This window comes from Ornithorhynchus anatinus, chromosome 14, assembly GCF_004115215.2.
Source record: "Ornithorhynchus anatinus isolate Pmale09 chromosome 14, mOrnAna1.pri.v4, whole genome shotgun sequence".
In the NCBI taxonomy this organism is placed as follows: Eukaryota; Metazoa; Chordata; class Mammalia; order Monotremata; family Ornithorhynchidae; genus Ornithorhynchus; species Ornithorhynchus anatinus.
In genome coordinates, this window is record NC_041741.1 from 39,293,758 (window position 1) to 39,313,879 (window position 20,122).

The 20,122-nt window shown below is 40.3% G+C and overlaps 1 long non-coding RNA gene across 1 annotated transcript; it reads right to left on the reverse strand.

Annotated features, from left to right (window-relative positions):
• Positions 1 to 264: 264 nt before the first annotated feature.
• LOC114816629 lies at positions 265 to 19,365 on the reverse strand. The gene is made up of 3 exons (XR_003764429.1): positions 19,294 to 19,365; positions 1,859 to 2,357; positions 265 to 1,293 (listed from the first exon to the last, which is right to left on the reverse strand). It is a non-coding gene; the product is annotated as an uncharacterized LOC114816629 (long non-coding RNA).
• Between the last annotated feature and the right edge of the window lie 757 nt (positions 19,366 to 20,122).

The window sequence follows — 20,122 nt, forward strand, 5'->3', positions numbered from 1 at the left end:
TGGGGATTAAATAACTGCTCTTCCTCCTCCTTAGACTGGGAGCCCCATGTGAAACAGGAACTGTGTCTAATCTGATTGTTTAGTATCTACCCCAGCACTTAGACATAGTACTTAACATATAGTAAGCAGTAACAAAATGCCACAATTTGTGGCCTAGTGGAAAGAACATGGACCTGGGAGTCAGAGGAGCTGGGTTCTAAGCCTGGTTCTGCCACTGGCCTTCTGTATGAATTGGGTAAATCACTTAACTTTTCAGTGCCTCAGTTTCCTCATCTTTAAAATGAGGCTTCAATATCTGTTCTCCCACCTATTTAAACTGTGACCCCAGTGTGAATCAGAAACTGAGTCAGAGCTGGTTATCTTGTATCTCCTCCAGGGTTTAGTACAGTGTTTGATACATAGTAATTGCTTAACAAATACCACAAGTCTTACTAAGGATCCTGGTCAACTTCTGAGGAGAAAACAGAAAAATGAAGAATTGTGGATATGCCATCTATGGCAACTTTTTAATGTAAACTCCTTAAAAGGAGGGATAAAAGCTACTCTACTTAAAAAAAAACCCAGTGATTTCACTTCAGAAACCTTGGGTGAGATTCTCAGAGACAAGGCTGTGCTCTGTTGAGACAGTACTGGAAAATTCAAGGACCAATTATTCTTGTATTTATTGACTTTTTCAATAACCACAATTTAGGATTTGTTTAAACACTAACTCTAAATCTGCTGCTAATCCCTTTTAAGAAGAAAAAGGGTAAAAATAACAAAAGAAAGATTGGGTTCCATGGGAAAGATTTTTTTTTTTGGTACCAAATTTAAAATCATGTTCTCAGCATGGGATGATAAAGATATCATTTTTGCACTTCAAACAGTTTCTTTATCTCATATAAAGAATATGGATTCCAGTTAACATTTGGATAAGCACACTGTTTAGGAAAAAATTACACATGGGGGATATTTTCATGTTACTTAAGCCAAAAAGGTGTTCAATATTTGTCATATATTTTGAGAAATCCCTACTACCCTGCCTACTTAATGTCTTGAAAATTGTACATGCATAACTTGCACGTGTAGAGCATTTCCCAAAGTTCATGGCAGTCTGAGCATTTAACAGGTTCTCTTCTTTCTCATGGCCAAGTCATCTCTGAAGTTAGACTTCATTGTCATTTCCGGGCTGTTAGGGGATCCTTAGCTGCCTCCCTGCTGTGGGTTGCTTCCAGGGAGTGTCTCAGGCAACAGGTAGATTCAAACTCAATTATTCTTAGGCTGCTTCATAGAGACAATCAGCTTTATTATCCCCTTTCAAAGAAAATGACATGGAAAAATATGAAATAGCATTTCTAAAAATCACAAGGATTGGGTCTTTTCCTAAATCCCAGTTTTAAATCCAGAAGGTGAAGATTCCAATTCTTCCCTATATTGCTAATTGACAAAATAGATTTTTTTTTTGACAGACTTGTATTAATGAATTATTTTTTCTTCCTCCTTTAAACTTGGAATTCCAATGAGGTACCAAACATTGTATTCCATTCTCCTTAATGCTTCACAGACTGAGGTGGACATTTTAATTTTTAAATCTATTCCGCCTTCACAACCCTGTACTCAACTGGTTTCCTGGACAGATAGACAAACTGCAATCGTGAGAAGCATCCCACACCATCATCCTACACAACATCTTGAATATGGCTCTGCATTAGAACAATTCAAAGCAGGTGACAGAACAATTCAAAGCAGGTGAATCGTTCCTGTTGCATCCCCAACTTATGGTGTGCCATGCTATCGATTTCTTTCCTTGTGAACACACATAAAATCCAATAAATAGAGAGACAAAAAGAGACAGGGATGCAAAATATGTCATACCCACCAGATCGGTTAGTGCTCCGTCCAAGCTGCTCAGCTCTTGATTGTTCACAGTGCTTATGGATCTGCTGAAGTCTAAGCTTATGTTTGTAGCCTCTGAGGGAGAAGAATTTGTTCTGTTATGGAAGAGCATGTAAGCAGTCAATCGTATTTATTGAGCACTTACCGTGTGAAGAGCACTGTATTGAGTGCTTGGGACAGTACAGTGTAACAGAGTTGATAGACACATTCTCCACTCACAGCAAGAGTCATTTAGTAGACCTTTACTCTCTGAAAAAGCTCATGTCCTTGGAGAACCTTCTACAACTTCCTTTTGTATTTCTATCCTTACTGTCAGGGTCAGCAGGCCCTCTATCTGATTGCTGGATAGAGTAGAGGTGGTAATAATCATCACAGCAGGGCCTTGCCCTTTTTCTCAGTTGGAAGTGGTTATTTTGGAACTTCATACTCCTCAAGAAGTTTGGAATGGTTGTTCACCTGCTTCAAGCCTCTTCTTGAAGATCCTGAAAATTGGAAAATAATGAGTTTGAGAAGCAAAGACTCAAAGAGCATTTATTCACTGACTTTGACTGAGGCCGGTCCTAATGTCATTCACCCTGGTGGATACTTTTGTTAGGGGAATGCAATGGATGGAGCTTAACGGAACCCTTTGTTTCTGTAAAAAGGAAACAAATCAGCATTTGTCACAAGGAAAGGCAGAAAAGATAATTCTGCATCAGGCATCACTGAGAGAAAGGGGAAAAATCATCAATGTCACCTTCACTTAAAAAAGGACAAAAACCATGTTTGCTTGCCCAACATTCTCCTAGAGGGATGAATCCCTTGGGAAATCCATGAGTGTTGTGCTTGACCAAATAAAGGGAGAAAAGACTATCATGTACTTAAGGAAACAGAGACAGTCTGCCACATCACCTGGGTGAAGAGCCTTTCTAAGGCATGTATTCTCTTCACTTCTCATTATTAATTATCAATCAATGATAATTATTATCAGTAGCAATGGTATTTTAAGTACTTACTATGTGCCAAGCACTGTGCTAAGCACTGAAATAGATACAAGATAATCAGATGACAAAATTCTGTTTCCCCTTTCCTGAGGGCTGCTGGCCAAAGTAATAACACAAAGTTGCAACTTGGATATGCGTGAAATACTTTGATCTTTCCAAATTGTCAAAGCTTTGTGAGTTTTGCTACTGTGTGGGCATCTCTGCTTTGAAGTCACAGGACATCTGTTGCTTTTTTTTAATATACAATACTGTGGTTTGCAAGAAATTGAAGGTAGAATCAGAAACAAATCAGGGGGATTCATTTACCTGAGCAGTTTGTCTACTTCTCTATATTACAATTATCCACCGGCAAGTTACAGGTTTGGTTGATTTTAAAGTCTATCATTCAACCTGGTTACTTGCACCTGTAGCTAGCTACCAGGGTCTCACCCACTTCTTTGCTATAACCAACAGAAGTGTAGCTTCTGATTTGTTTTCTTCTGCTTCTTCCAAATGCCTTTATTTCATTTTCCAGCACTATTAACTCTATATTATCCATAGAAAAGATAGGATGAGTATGCAAATGAAATCTAGGAGCAACATGACCTAGTGGAAAGGGCATGGGCCTGGGAATCAAAGAACCTGTGTTCTATTCCCAGCTCTGCCTCTTGCCTGTTCTATGACCTTGGGCAAGTCGCTTCACTTCTCCATGCCTCCATTACCTCATCAGTAAAATTGGGATTGAATATCTTTTCTCCCTCCTACTTAGAATGTGAGGCCCATGTGGGACAGGAGCAGTGCCTGACCTGCTTATCTGGTATTTACCCCAGTGCTTAGTACAGAGTAAATACTTAACAAATACCACAATTATTATTAGAATCCTAAAACCTCCTTTTGTCCAGTCATTTCAAGCTCTTCTCCCTCCTACAATGCTGCTACAAGTAGTCCTTTAATCATCTAGCCAGGATTTCACTTTATTTGCCTTTCCCTGCCTTCCGCCAATCGTGAAATTAATGAGCAGTGAAGAGCCAATGTGCTGGCAACGAGAGGAGAAGCAATGGATCTAGATAATGCACAACATGAAACAGTCTTCCCCTTCCTAATTGAATGAACTAAATGACTGTTGGACCTGGACAATCTGGCCATCAGATGTTGTGTTAATGACTAGTTTGCCTGATAGAGTTACAGGAGTTGAAACTCTCCCAATCTGAGACCCAGTGATGACATCTTCAGAAATCCAAATCCATATTGAACAATGCTTTCCAAAGAGTAGAGAAGCAGTGTGACCTAGTGGATAGAGCATGAGCCTGGGAGTCAGAAGACTAATCCTGGCTCTTCCACTCATCTGCTCTGTGACCTTGGGTGAGTCACTTAACTTCTCTGTGTCTGTTACCCCATCTAAAAAATGGGGATTAAATTCTACTCTCTCCTATTTAGACTGTGAGCCCCATTTGGGAAAGGGAGTACCCAAACTAAGTTGTATCAACCCCAGTGCTTAGAATAGTGTTTGGCACATATGTGTGACAAGTAAGTACGTGTTACCTGTCCACTTAATGAGTAGTATAATTGATAATACAATTATTATTAGAAACTGGGAGAGATGCCATAAAACTACATCCTCAAAAAACTCAGGAGTAAGAACTTTGATTTTTGTGTTTCTATTGATGGGTAAGTCATTTCATCAGTTGAGGCCTGCAGTGAGTAAGGGGAAGACAAAGAGTTGCTACCCAAAACTACCCCATGCTTCCCACCAGCCTCAGCAAATCAGACTACGAAAGAACTGAAAAGGGAATAGCAATTGGAGAATCTGGAAATAATTAGGGCCTAATGAATAAGGTCAGTTGGAGAAGCTGTTCTTAAAGGCTCACATAGAAGAATTGAGGATTGGGAAGAGATTCAAGGAAGTAGTATCTTGGCCAGATGTCAAAGAATTGGAGGGAACTGAAGTAGGGCAGAGGGATAGGTTTGAGGGGCTGGAGAATTGGAAAAAAAAGTATATATATATGTATATGTAGGAAGAAGGGTAGGAAGGAACAGTCAGGTTCATTCATTCATTTGTATTTATTGAGTACTTGTTGTGTGCCAAGTACTGTACTAAGAGCTTGGGAGAATGCAATATAAAAACACAATAAGGTTGCACTTAATTTAATTTTTTATTCAGGACTCTATAATTGTTGTGGAAAAAATACCACAGAAATTTTACAGATGGTGAACCTCATATCATCCCTTTACCTCTCTGAAGTGGAACTGTTATTTTATGCTAACAGACACTGAAATGTATTTCTTTTATGTAACAATCTCACTGCAGCCTTTCTTTTTTAACTGATAAATAATGATGTAACTATCATGCATCGTCAGATTTGCGGTAATTTATATTACACTATTTTGTTCACATTCAGAGAAACGTCGTTGCTTTTAATTTGGAGAAATGGAACTGACTTTATCTATTCATCTCTAAGCTTTCTCCATCATAGTTGGACTATTAACTTAAAAGAAAGTGAAATTCAAAGAGTGGGGAGAGGTGGTGTTGGAGAAAGGATTGGAGCTGGGGATTTAGGCTGTTGAGGTGAACTCTTACTCTCTGGAGATTTATCCACCACGGTTTGACATGCTTTAATGCAGGTTAGTAGCCTAATTGACTGGGAGTGCATTATTTTGGTCTAAGCTCATTTTATAGTAAATCTATTTTTTAAAAAAAAAAGAAAAAGTGTATTTTTTTTTAAGTCTGAACTGAAAAACTGGGGTAATATTGACTCAAGGTACTGGTGTCATGAGGTTGAGGTCAGTATTAACCACAAGAAATCTAAAATATTATTTACATTCTGGGATTGGAAAGCCCAACAGGAATTGCCTTTTATCCTCAAGTAAAATTTTAAGGAATCAAATTAGAGAAAATCTTCATATACTACTATCATTTACTAAAAAGAGAATCCAGGCCCATTTTGGTTTTGTTTGTTGGCTTTTTGCTCTAAAGATCACTTGAAATCTGTGATCTCCTATGTACGTAGCATTTTGGAAATTAAGAGTTCCGGCTTGTATTAACACGAACTCTCATGCTGAGTTTTTGCTCGCCTCTGTGAAACGGCCAAAAGAATCCGACAGGCCCTATTCTTACTCTAAAGTAATGCGCTACGTAAAGCCTGAAAATAACCATCTATGCTTGATTAATTAGGTTTGTAAGTATTGTTTCAGAACTAAGCAATATTTCTAAAGATTTCAATAGTTCAAAGATTGGCCTATGGCCGCCTGGCCAATACATCTTCCAACACACACAGTTTACAAGCATTTTTCTTCCCAATATGTTGTCTTTGGATGGTGCGACATTGTTTGAGTGCAGGTCTATTTGGGTCACAGTGGTTTTCTCCCCATCACAGCAGTGGTGCCGAGCACAGCACTTTGACCATACATCTTCCATGTCATTTCAATCAAAGGCACATGATGCTTCCTGGTGACCAATCAGGAATGGCCCAGCGTCCTAACGGAGGGGCATATTGACGAACCCAGCTTTCTTAATGACAGGCATTGTTCATGACAAACAAAAGGGAGGTCTTGAATATTAACATGTGGCCTTGTGTAAAGGTCACCTGTATAGCGCATTCATCATATTTCAAAACCGAGAAAAGGAACTTTATAAATTCTGTCAGAACCCGCTGTCGTCAGAATAAATGTATATGGCCGACGGCTGACACACACCCAGCGAACTACTGTGAATGATGGTCATTCTTTAAGCAAATATCTTCTCTGCTCTTTGAAGCTGCAGCGACCATTTTGGTAATGGACTCCAGATTTAATTGCTGTACTCTCTGCCTGTGGGGGGTTAGCCTAACTATGCAGACCAATTAAAAAATTAATTTAAAAATATGTAATGATTAGACCAACTAGCCAGTCTTTCTTACGACCCCTCTGACAAAAGAAAAGCACACACAAGTTTTCGCTTTATTCTACTCAGCATCTCACAGTCAATACGGTAAGCATTACAAGGTCCCAGATCAAAGCTGGTAGCGAATTAGAAAAATATAATTCAAGACTTTGCTGTAAATGCGCTTAAAATAAAGATGAAAATCCACAGAATTTTTGAGGTCCAGCAATAACACAACTGACAGATTCAAACATATCCAATAAAATGGTATAATTCATTAACTGTTCTCCATTTTTTAAAAAAAGGAACTGTACTGCAGCACCCAGACACAATGGATTTTAAAAGCAAGTATGATTTTAGACATTTGACTGTTAGTCACTTTTTTCTAACTTAAAACTATCTGCTTCACTCGTGCCTAGCATTAGAGTCTGTAGGGGGCAAAACCATGTGAGAACCAAATGGTGGTCGAGATCACGGAAAGCATGAATTATTATTATTAATAATAATCATATTTATGGAGTGCTTACTGTGTGCAAAGCACTACACTAAGCATTTGGGAGAGTACAGTATGTAGAAACCATTATTATAACCTGGTTGAGCCAAGTTTCCTGAAGGGCGCACCCCCTCATTTGCCTTGGAGAGTCAGAGGGGAGCACTGCTTCTCTGCACTCCCTCTCTAACTCAGTGATGGATCAATCAATCATTTGTATTTATTGAGCATTTTCTGTATGCAGAGTACTGTACTAAGCACTTGGGAGAGTACAATATAACAGAATTGGTAGATATGCTTATTGCCCATAGGACCTTACAGTCTAGATGGGGAGACAGACATTAAAATGAATTACCGATACATACATAAGTGCTGTGGGGTTGAAGGTGAGGTGAATATCAAGTGGTAAAAGGGTAAAGATCCAAGTGCATAGGTGACACAGAAGGGAGTGGGAGCCAGAAGAAAGAGAGTTTAATTGAGGAAGACCTCTTGAAGAAGATGATTTGGGGAAGGGTCTGAAGGTGGCCAGAGCGGTGGAAAAAATTAAAAAGAGGGGGACTTGGAATTGAAAAAGTGAGGGAGGGGATGAGTTAGGAATCTGGAGGGAGAGGGAGATAGATCAGAACAGGGCAGCTGGGTCACTGAACAGAACTGGGGAGGAAACTGAATTCCCTACACTGAATGAACCTAAAGTCAGACCCGATCTTTGGATCTTGGGCTATTTTCTCTTTTGTGGGTATTTTGAACCGGGATACCTCTGTTCTTTGTTTGACGCTCTTCCATTAACACTATTCATGAGAATACACCTTTATTTGGCTAACCCAATGGATCTGCAAGTTTTAAAAAGAATGCAAATTTAATTTAAATCAGGATTCTCCCTTACCTGTCTTTTAACTTGACATCTGGAATTAAGGGAAGAGGAAGGGCATATATGAATAGCAGTAGCAAGTTTACATGGTATCTTTGAAAAGAGGTGGGTGTGTCATTGTGAATCGTGGGCTCAACAAAGGTGTAGATTTAAGAAAAATGATCACTTTTCAAATGGAATAGACTATACCTTAGTTTGGACTTGGGGGAAAAGGAACTAAAGCTCTCTGTCAGTGTGGCCGGTTTTTTTGTGTTCATTCTATAGTTGTTTTGAGAGGGTAGCTCAAAATCGAGACACTTACGGCTTCAGTGAATACGATTCATCTGCCAACGCCAGTTCCAGCTGTGAATATGTAATCAGCTCTTCTATGGCCCAAAAAGGGATGCCTAAATTTAATTTTCATGCATATTTATCTATTCCCTCAACTCTGTGCCCTGCATTGCAACCAGTTCAGGAGCAAACTGCTTTGTTTGGATAATTACTCCAGTTCTACTCAACTCCACTCAGAACTTCAAGGAATTCCATTCTTGCAAAACGTGTGTTTGCCAACTTTAAATTTTGGATCTCGGTGTTGGTTTACAATTTAAATAGCTTTCAGAACTTCATCTTCAGTCTAATAAATAGTCTGTAAATTGAAAAGTCACTTGATTTATACATCATATTTGCTTTACCCTTTATCCCATTAGTGGTGGAACAAACAAGCCAGCATTTCAGATCTAAAGAGCTTGTTTGCTACTAGTTTTTTTCTTGTCCATAATCTCTTTCCTTTTGGTAATTAGTTTGTGCTAAAACTTCTTAGGATACTACCATTAGAGGTTTATGACTGGAAATTTGAGAGGGGATGAAAGGAATGGCTAAACAGTAGCACAACCATTTTTTAAAATTCAAAGCTGTATTTTATGGAAATGAATAGCAATCTTGAAGTAAGGAATAGCCATATGGAAAGTATAAAATAAGAAGAGGCTGCTTCTAAATAGAATGTTATCAGGATGCTCCATATGTTAAAAACATCAACTAAAGCAACAGAAAACAATTCTTATTATGATTATAAATTCAACTTTTCAGATACATTATAATTTAATGATTCTTTTTAGAGCTCAAAATTTCATTCCATTTGAATAAGTTCTTTGAAAAAAATAAATAATTTGGATTACTGGTATATCACTTTACAACAGTGCACAGCTAAACAAAAGGGAGGAAGAAGGATTCAGGAAAGCCAGACTATCCTTTGGGAGCTGAAATGAATTTGTCATCATTGAGGTATCAAGATTCATATCCAAAGCTTAATACAAAGGTATCTCTAAGTAGACACCGTGACTGGTCTGACTCCATTGTATCTACCCCAGGGCTTAGCACAATATTTTGAACATAGTAAGCACCTGTCAAATAAAAATATTATTATCATCACATGGTAGAGTGAATTTCTTTAATTCAGATGTTCCCATATTCTCAATCAGAAATTAAAAGAAGCATTGCAATTTGTAAATGCCTGTGACAAACTGTACATAAAATTAATAGAGAGAAAATATAGTCACAAAATGTATATTTAATAGGCTCACCAAAGATTACAATAGTAGTAGCCATCATTTTCATTATAGTAAGACTATTTATTAAGCACCATACTAAGTATTGTACTAAGCATTGTGAAGTAATATATGGTTGAAGATTTCACACTGTCCCTAGCTCCCAATAGACTCAGAATGTAAGAATAAGTGGAGGAAAGAGTTTATCCACCGACAAATTTGGAAAGTCAAAACAAAAACACAAAAAATACTAGAAAAATGATAACTATAATAGGTCATAAGGTAATGTATCTAGAGGAGGAACTGAAAGCTCTGGTTCAGAGTCCAACACTCCTGACAGACTCAGCCGCATACCCACAACAGAGGGTGGATGGGGGAGACTTGTGGGCTTTGGGCGACCGCAGCAGCCCAATATTCTCAAGGTTGAGAAGGCCCCATGCCACAGATGACTGGTATCTCTTCATCCTTTCTGGGCTGTAGTAGGGGCTAATACTAGTTCCTATGGCAGAAGGGAGTGTGGGAGGGGTAAAGGAGGGAAGTGGACCGGGAAGCAGTATGACCTACTGGAAAGAACATGGGACTGGAAGTTGAGGGCAGGGATTGTGTCTTCTAACACTCACTGTCCCAAGCACTTAGAACAGTCTCTATGCACCATAGGAAATCATTAAATTCTATTGATTAATACATCAAAATATATTCACCTTCATCTTATAAAATCTGGGAGAATTAGAGAGAAATGAATGTTATTATTTTCATTAGAGAGAGGGGGAAACTCAGGGCTTGCATGGTGAAGAGACATCACCAGTATCACCCAGGATATCAGAGGTAGGCCGGGACCTAAAACCATATTTACCTTGTTGATATTTTATAAATAAATGTTTTTTATTTGGGGGTTTCCCAAGACAAAAGCAGAGGGAGGACTCTTATCCGATTATGTGTCTTTAAAGACTTATTGGAATAACTTCTCATATAAGCAAAAGAAAAACACTCCAAAAAAAAAATTCAGACAAAAATCTGCTGTCACCACATAACGTAATGACACCAAATGGAGTATTTTGCTCAAGTCCACCTGATCCCCTGTCAAGATTTTAAAATAAGAGGAAAAGCAAATGTTAAAATGCAAATGACCAATAATCTGAACCTTTTAATCAATGGACTCAGAACTGCCAATCATCAATCGTTCTGAAGAGAAATTCCTAGAAATTCCAGGGCCCCGTGCTGTCCCCTCCAGCGGCTGCCAGTCTCACCCGCTGACTGAAGGCTGCCCCGGTAGCAGGGTGTGGGCAAAGACCTCTTTGGATGGACCTTTTAAACTCTTTCTGAAGGGAAAACAGAGGCATGGGCAACACCTCCATGCCAAGTGTGAGTATTCTAATTGAAATATAAGTACAGCAACACAAGTAACTGCACTGTGCCCTCACTGTCATGAGCTGCTTAATTAAAATTTAAATTGCTTACTTTGAAAGATTCTCGTTAATCTGAGTTTTTACATCTATAAAAGCCAGATAATCTCTAATTGGCAACTTTCACCTTCTTCCCCACTCTTAGTTCTTCTGGACAATGTTCAATCCAGAAAGCACACAAGTTGTGAGTGTGGCATGTTCCAATTAATCTTGCCCTCCTTTCTGAAAATCCCCTGGCCCAAAGAAAAAACAACCCCAAAACAAAACAAAAAAAACACTAACTCACTTCAGGTTTGCGAATTCTGACTCTAACCCAGCTCTTATCTTAACTTGCCTATGTGAGATTTGCAAAGGAGAAAGAACAAATAAGGAGTAATTTAAATTTTAATTTAAAAAGCCTCTATTTTCTTATCCCTTATCAAACTGCCAGCATTTTCCTTGCTAACAATGAGCTGAGTGTCATTGGCATGGCACAGCCCCCTACCACAACCAAGTAATCTCTTTCATCTAAACCCTGATCCCTTTAATAAACAAAATACGAAAAGGCAGTCAAAATTACGCTGTGGCTTTATGAAAGAAGCAGGGAAATCCTCAGAATACAATCCCCTACTTGTTATTTTCACATACCATGTGACCCAAAGTCATTCTGAAGAATAAAGAGACAGGGGCTGCCACCAGATTTCTGCCATGATTTCCCCTCAGTTCCCAGCCTTAGCCCATCTGTTTTTCAGAAGCCACATGAATGGCATGTGTCAAGAGAGTCATCGCTGTGCAAACTACCCAAAGAAATCAACCAGCCAACTTCCCCTGGCTTCCATGGCTTCAGCAATTGTTGCTGAGCCGAACACCATATGGTGAATAATTACTTTTTCGACCCCACTCCAGAAAAATGTCCGCTTCATTGCCAAGCATTAGCAGTATGCGTGTTAATGAACAGCACATGATGAATGCCTATACATTGAACAGAAGTTCTGACGCATTCACCTCCAGCTCTATCCTTTTGCACGTGAGATTTTCAAGACTAAAGGCCTGGGTAAAAATCTGGCATTTTAGTCAGAAGGCCTAGTGGAAAGCCTGAGAGTCAGAAGACTTGGGTTGTATTTTGACTTTGCCACTTGCCAGCTGTGTGACTTTCGGCAACTCATCTCACTTCTCTGGGCTTCAATTTCCTCATCTGTAAAATGGGATTCACTGCCTGTACTCTCTCCCACTTAGACTGTAGGCCCATGTGGGTCAGGGACTGAGTCCAACCTGATTAACCCCAGCACTTAAAACAGCGCTTGACCCATAGTAAGACCCTAAAAAAAATACCATAAAAAAGGCGTCAACCAAGTTTTCCCACTTCTAATGTGAAACACTTTTATTTTACAAAACTACAGCCCCAACTGTGAATCTGTATTCCCTTATAAATGATGAAGTCCATTCACATGAAAGACTTGGAATTCCAGAGCCCTTAAAACAGGACTCCTCTGTTCTTGGGCAAGAGAGGCGCGTTGTGTAAATAGTCAGGATACAGGTCCCACCACTCTACTCTTTGTTGAGAGCCTGGCTTATACCTCTAATGTGCCGTCTCCTTGAAGATTTCCTTCAGAGCCTCTGAGTAAACACTCACCTCTTCAAATCTCCAGTGGTGGGCTACGAGCACTGGCCTACCTTGTGAACTTTATTAAAAGCTCAGTTAAGACTCCTAAGTGCCTGCACACTGAAGCTTTTCTCAGAAGATAATTAAAAAGGACCCGCATGCATTACACACGGACCATGTAAATCTCGGGAAGCTCCACTCCTTGGTTATTAATCTCCTGTCAACTTGGGTCCTGACACCCAGGGACATTAATTTCCTTTGAGAGGCAAAGATGTCTAGGGTTCCAAAAGTGCAATTTGATTTAAAATGCAATGTGTGATGGGTAACTACTTTTCCTTAGATGTTTTAGTCCCAGAATCCCAATTATATGTTAATAATAATTGCAAAAATAATAGCTGTATCTACTAAATGCTTACTATGTACCAAACACCGTACTAAGCTTTGGGATAGATACAAGATAATCAGATCTGATGCAGTCCGAGTTCGACGTGGATCTCACAATCTAAGATTTTTTTATGGCATTTAAGTGCTTACCATGTGCCAGGCACTGAACTAAACACTGGGGCAGATACAAGTTAATCATATTGGACACAGTACCTGTCCCTCATAGGGCTCACAGTTTTAATTCCCATTCTACAGATGAGGGAACTGAGAAATTAAATCACCTGCCCAAGGTCACACAGAAGGCAATTGGCTAAGCCAGGATTAGAACCCAGGTCCTCCTACTCCCAGGATCATTCTCTTTCCAATAGACCATGTTGCTTCTCAGAGGATGTTGTTTCTAAAAGTTTCTTTCTGATTCTTGTGCTTGAATGCCTCTCTGCAACCTGGAACGCCTTCCCTCTAGGAAGCGGCATGCCTTAGTGGAAAGAGCACAGGCTTGGGAGTCAGAGGTCATGGGTTCTAATCCTGACTCCGCCACTTGTCAGCTGTGGGACTTAGGGCAAGTTACTTGATTTCTCTGTGCCTCAGTTCCCTTATCTGTAAAATGGGGGTGAAGACTGTGAGTCTCACATGGCACAACCTGATGATCTTGTTTCTACCCCAGTGCTTAGAACAGTGCTCGGCACATAGTAAGCGCTAAAAAATACCATTATTAGTATTATTATTATTCCTACTTAAACCATAAACCTGCATGGGACATATAGTAAGCGCTTAACAAATACCATTTTTAAAATGTTCTCATAGAAAAAAATGTATTTTAAAGTGCTGAGCCCTAAAGTGGCCTTCTATTTCGTTTAAACATCTCAATGTCTAAAGTAATGAGTCAAGGTAGAGGGCCAACAGGAAAGTGGAGATAGATCTGCCCTGCAGAAATGTCAGTTTCTTCAGCCATGAGAGCCAAGAGTCCTTCAAAGGCATGGTAAAAGGAGAAGAGATCTGCATGTCTCATTTTGGAGATCGCAGCGAGGGAATCAATCTATCAATGGTGTTTATTGAGTGCTTACTATGTGCAGAGAAATGTGCTAAGTGCTTGAGAGATTACACACATATATATATATAACAGAGTTAGCAGACATGTTTCCTTCCCACAGTGAGATTACAGTCTAAAGAGAGCTGCCAGAATATCAAGACAGGACTGTATAATAGTGATTAAGACTGTGAGCTCCATGTTAAACAGGGACTGTGTCCAACCTGATTAGCTTGTGTCTACTCCAGTGCTTAGAACAGTGCCTGGCACATAGTAAGCACTTAAAAATACCATAAAAAAAGACAACTCCTGTCCTGGGATGGCTCAAAGAGACATCACTTCACCCTGAATGAGATCTGCCAAAAGATTGATGTCATACTGATGCCCATTTTGAAGCGCTTTTAGCAAGCAGTTGCAAATCAAACAATCCTAGAAGCCACTGACTTCCTTCTCTTCCTCAGATATGTTCCCAACTCACATACACACAAACACACACACACGCAGATTACAAAGACCCTCACACAGCAAGCTTCGGCCTGTTCGGCAATCTTTAGTAAAGGACTCTTTAAAAAACAGGAATGCACCATAGTGGCTATGAAACTAAAAGCTAATGCACCATATAACAAACTGTATTAAATTATAAAGATTACATCAGTTTCCAAGGGTCAGTATTTATAGACAAACCTGGTCATCCAGCCACTACAAGACCCTGCTCCAATTCCAACTGTCAGGAAGAAAATAAGCAGACCAAGCTGTGGGCACAAAAACAGTATAGCTGTCGACTCCATAACTCTGCCCACTAGCCCAGCCTGAGATTTATGGTTTTATGGGAAGCCTCCTGGAGAAAAAAGAAAAATAACCCCTAAGCTCATGAGGCAAAATTCCTAAAATTCAGAATTATGGTCAGTGTCATAAATACTAATATTCAACTAATGCAATTCATTTTAAAAAACCTTTACAATTCAACTGCTCACAAATAAACTAACACCTGATCCCAAGAAGAATAACAAAAATCATGCCCTGAAAAGCTCTTGACCCTAGAAATAGAGAAGTCTGTTATCGTCCTTGAATTCTTTCCAACAACAAGACCTCAGAATCAGTCTCACAAAAATTAAGTGTCGAACTTTTTTTTTTGCAAAAAATTACCAGTGCAGTGAAATCAAAACATTCCTGAAAGAGGGAAAGCTAGGCAGAAATCAATGAATATCTTTTCAATTAGAGCGTGGGCAAAGTTTCCATTTCCAAAAGAATATCTATAAAAGTCATTATGTAGTTGAATGATCTTAAAGAAGCAGTACAGGCAGCCGAGAAATACTTCCTGACATGCATTTTAATGACATTTGTGAAGCCAGCATTGTAATAATGTCTAATGGAAACAGAAGGGATTCTCGATTTTGCTCCAGGGCTCCTTTAGCTTTAGTTCCATAAATCCACTCAAGCAACACATATTCAATACATCCGTTAATCAGCACATGTGCTGGAGCACGTGAACACACATACACATATGGCAATCTTACATCCCTTAAATCAGAATGTGAGAATTAATGTGTGTATGCACATGCTATATGCACACATCAACAAGGAAGCCCAGGGATGAAATCCCCATCCTTGAGTCAGTCACACCTGAGCCCAAGCATATAGCAGTAATAGCGATAGTATTATTAAGCCTAACTGTGTGCAAAGCAGTGAACTAAGAACTGGGAAAGAATACATGGGTAGAATTAGACCCCATGTCCTGTCCCTGGCGCTCAGGGGGTTTACAACTCTAAGAATAAAGAGGGGAAAAGGATCCGGTGACAGACACACGGGGAAAGAAAAAGTAATAACACAAATACAACATAAAAGACAAGGATGGGGATGAATTAAAAAATAAAATTTAAAAAGTGGTGGGGCACTGTGGTTGGAAGCAGAAATCCCCAGCCACGTAGCCAAGGGATCTACATTTTGTGATGGTGTCCTGCTACACATCTCCCAGTTCCCTATTTTACCCAGGTGGATCCTAGCCGTTAGCTCAAAGCCTACACATCATCCATGGGAAAGGAGGACATTTTTGGTTGCCTGGTCTCTGTTATATATGGGAGAACAGTGGTGGGACTATTTGGTTCAAGTTGATTAAAATGGACAGCTGGTGTGCTCCCGGAGCAAACCTGTTTGCAACAAGGATTCCAAATGATGGCATAATTTAGGGTCCAGTCCTTGGGAGGGCTGCAAGAGAGGATGAGATCAAGATTAGCTCTGGGGCCAGCTTCTGGTGCTGCAGCAGCAAGGTAAGCAGCACGACACAGTGGAAAGAGTGCAGACCTAGGAGTCAGAGTTCAAATCCCAGTTCTGCCAATTGCCTGCTCTGTGACCTCAGGAAAATCATTTATGGGGCTCAGATCCCCCATCTGCAAAATGGGGGATTCAGTACCTGTTCTCTCTTCCTAGTGTGGCTCAGTGGAAAGAGCCCAGGCTTGGGAGCTAGAAGGACCTGGGTTCTAATTCCAACTCCACCACTTGTCAGTTGTGTGACTTTGGGCAAGTCACTTAACTTCTCTTTGTTTCAGTTACCTCATCTGTAAAATGAGGATTAAGACTGTGAGCCCCACATGGGACAACATGATTACCTTGTATTCCACCCACCCCCGGTCCCGCTGCTTAGAACAGTGCTTGGCAAATAGTAAAGTGGCTTAACAAATACCATTATTATTACTATTATTATTATTATTCCTCCTTAGACCATGAGGCCTGCATGGGGCAAGGAGTGTGTCGGATCGATTAACCAATATCTACTGTGGCACTTAGAACAGTGCTTGACACATAGTAAGCACTTGAGTACCATTATTATTAAGGTAGGGACAGAGTGCAGGGTTGGGATAGAAAAGGGGGAGTGGTCTGTACTAAGCAGAAGTGAGTTTTTATGGTATTTGCTAAGCACTTACTATGTGTCAAGTACTGTTCTAAGCTCTTGGACAGATACAACTTTATCAGGACCGGACACAGTCCTGTCCCACTGTGGGCTTACAGTCTAAATAGGAGAAAGTAAGATTTAATCCCTATTTTAGAGTTGAGGAAACTGAAGTGCAAAGAAGTTAAGTGACTTGCCCAAGGTCACACAGCAAGCAATCGTCAGGGCCGGGATTAGAACCCGGTCCTCTGACTCCAGGCCCACGCTCGTTCCACTAGTGAGTTCCAGTGAGTTCTCAAGTGAGTTCACCCCTTTTCCTCCCATCCCCACCATCTGCCAACTGATCTGAATCAGTCCGTGGAGCTAGTTTGCACTGTCACTGCTGGCATAAATTGGGCGAATGTGTCCCAAATGAACTGCAAGTGGGGAGTGGAAAGAAGATGTAATAGTTTGGGTAAGTTGGTAGGGAATGGGAATAAAGAGACTGTCAGAGAGGGTCAGGGAGAATGTCCCCTTCATATCTCTATGTGCGCCACCCCCTCGCCCCCACCAACACCACCACCATGCATAGAAACGTGATCATGGAGCTCCTTCCCTGGAGACCTTCAATCAACCAACCACTCATATTTATTGATGCTTAACTGTGTGCAGAGCACTGTACTAAACTGCTTGGGAGAGTGCAATATAACAGAGTTGGCCATCCCTGCCCGCAATTAGCTTATCTTCAAGAATAACAGAGACATTTGCAGATTGTATAGGAACAGCCTTGCCTAAGGGCAGGGGCTGGGATGAGTGACCTTTCAAAATTTCTTTCAGGCCAGTTTTCTCATCCCCTTGTCTACTGTGCCTGTGGAAATGGAAAATCACAGAAGTTGTCCTAAGGGATCTGGAGCATGGGGAGAGCTTGATAGCTGTCAAGCCCTGCACTGACTGAACCTAAGTAAATAAACTTTCCTAAGAATCGGTGAAAATCTTTAGGGATATGAACACCTAAGATATAGAAGGCATCTTCACTGGTTCATTTGTCAAATCAGCAGCTAAATACTAAACTTCACTGCATTACACTAATAACCCAAATGGGTACAAAATGATCAAACTGACTTGATCCAAATAGCTTTTATTGGTTTGTAAACTTGTATTCACTCTTTCAGCCTTGTATGAGCTGAACTGCTAAAGCTCTGTCAAAAGCCAGCTCAGGTCCAAAGTGAAGCCCCAACCAGCAATCCGAGTATCATGAACCATGCAACACTGTGGGAGTGAGAACTCCAACAGGGAGAAATTAGAGAAGAGAGAGAGCTGAAGGGAGAAAAGGGCAATTAAAGATCAACATAAATGCAGAGCAAAAGCTGGAGAGAAAACTCATTCTATCTCTCTTCCACCACTCTCTAATCTGCTGCATAGCCTTATAATCACTCCCATTCAATCAATCGACCATATTTATTGAGTACTTACTCTGTGGAGGGCATTGTACTAAACACTTGGGAGAGCACAATACATAATATAATAGACACATTCCTGCTCCTTCAGCAGCCCTTTGTTGCACCCAGTATTCATCCCTCTCTCAGTCCCACAGCACACATGTATGTTTCCATAATTTATATACAGTCTGTCTCCGCCTCTAAACTGTAAACTCCTTGTGGGCAGAGACCATATCTACCCCCTCTGCTCTGTTGTATTCTCCCAAGTAATTAGTTCAGAACTGTTAACACAGTAAACGCTCAATAAATACAGTTGATTGATTGATAATCAAGGAGGTACAGAACCCTGGGGTACTCAGTGGGTTTAAAAAAACACTAGAGTTAAATTTATAGCTCTAAGAGTACATGAGTGTATGCCCAGATACTATCAGAAAGCATTCAGGAAGGAATTGTATCAAAGTACCAATGACCACGGCTCTCTTAAAATGCTCTGCCTTTTGTTCCAACCTGGCTCCAAGGAATAAAAAAAAAAGCAAACACAAAGCAGAGGAGGCTCTAGCCAGTGAATGCAACAGGGTCTTATTAATCCATGTGATTAATCCAGCATGCTGAGGAAGATTCTTTACAGAATCAAAACGTTCATGTTTTTGATCCACATGGATTAAGAAAACTCTGTTGCATTCAATCGCTTTGTGTTTTGGTCTTGTTCTTTGCAGCCCTGCAGGAACAAAAGAGAGACAGCATTTTTTTGAGTACCAGCAACATGGGGACTTTGATCAATTTCCCCCCCCTCTCTCCCCTTTCGAGGGAATGCTTCCTGGACTTTTTGGAGGACTAAGCCCAGAGTTTGCATTTGTATCACTTCCCCCCAAAAGCCAAACTCTTACAAAGTGTCCAAGCTTCCATTCCTGCTTATCCACGAAAGGCCCACGAATCAGACTGAGTCCTCTGCAAGGCTGACAGGACCAGGGTGGGGAGATTCAGATTTCCACTGGGAAAAGACAGTTCTTCTTACCTAGAAAGATCTTTCAGACTTCAAACCTTCCCATTTGGAGAAGCAAGCCCAAGTCTTGTCTTTTCAGGGAACTAAACGGTAAATGAAGGAATTAAAATATAAATTTTTAATTTGATCAGAAATGGCGAGAAATAAATTCCCTAGGTTCCCAGCAATGCCATCCCCACTGTTTATTGTGTGCTTAGCACTGTGCTAGCACTGGGGTAGATATAATGCAATCAAATCAGACACTGTCCCAGTCCAATATGGCTGGCAATCGAAGGAGGAGGGAGACAAGGCATTTAATCCCCATTTTACAAATGAGAAAACTGAGGGGCAGAGAAGTTAGATGACTTGACCAAGGTCACATAGATGTTAAGGGGAGGACCTGGGATTAGAACCCAGGTCCCATGATTCTCAGTCCTTTGCTTTTTCCACAAGCCCACATAGGCAGCATTTTCTCATCATTTACCATTTTTGACTTGTGTCTATTATTTAATATCTATTTTCTCAATCTTAACTATGGTACATTAGTCCAGTTATATCTATTGTCTCTCTCGTTAGATTGGAAACTCCTTAGAGTCAGGAATTATATCACTTCTCTTGCATGCTCCCCCAGAGCTTTTTATTCAGTAAACACTCAGTAAACGCTAAGGAGGATGATATAAAAACCATATGCCACCAAAACAGATCACAACAAGCAACAACGTTTGATTAAGAGTAAAGGAATAAAAATAGTCTCACACCTCAAGTTCATTGGTGCACTGAAGCGTGAAGCCTACATTTCTAAGGTCACATGTGCAATTAGGCAATGAGACAGGAGGCACAGAATTAATTATTTTCCCTGATT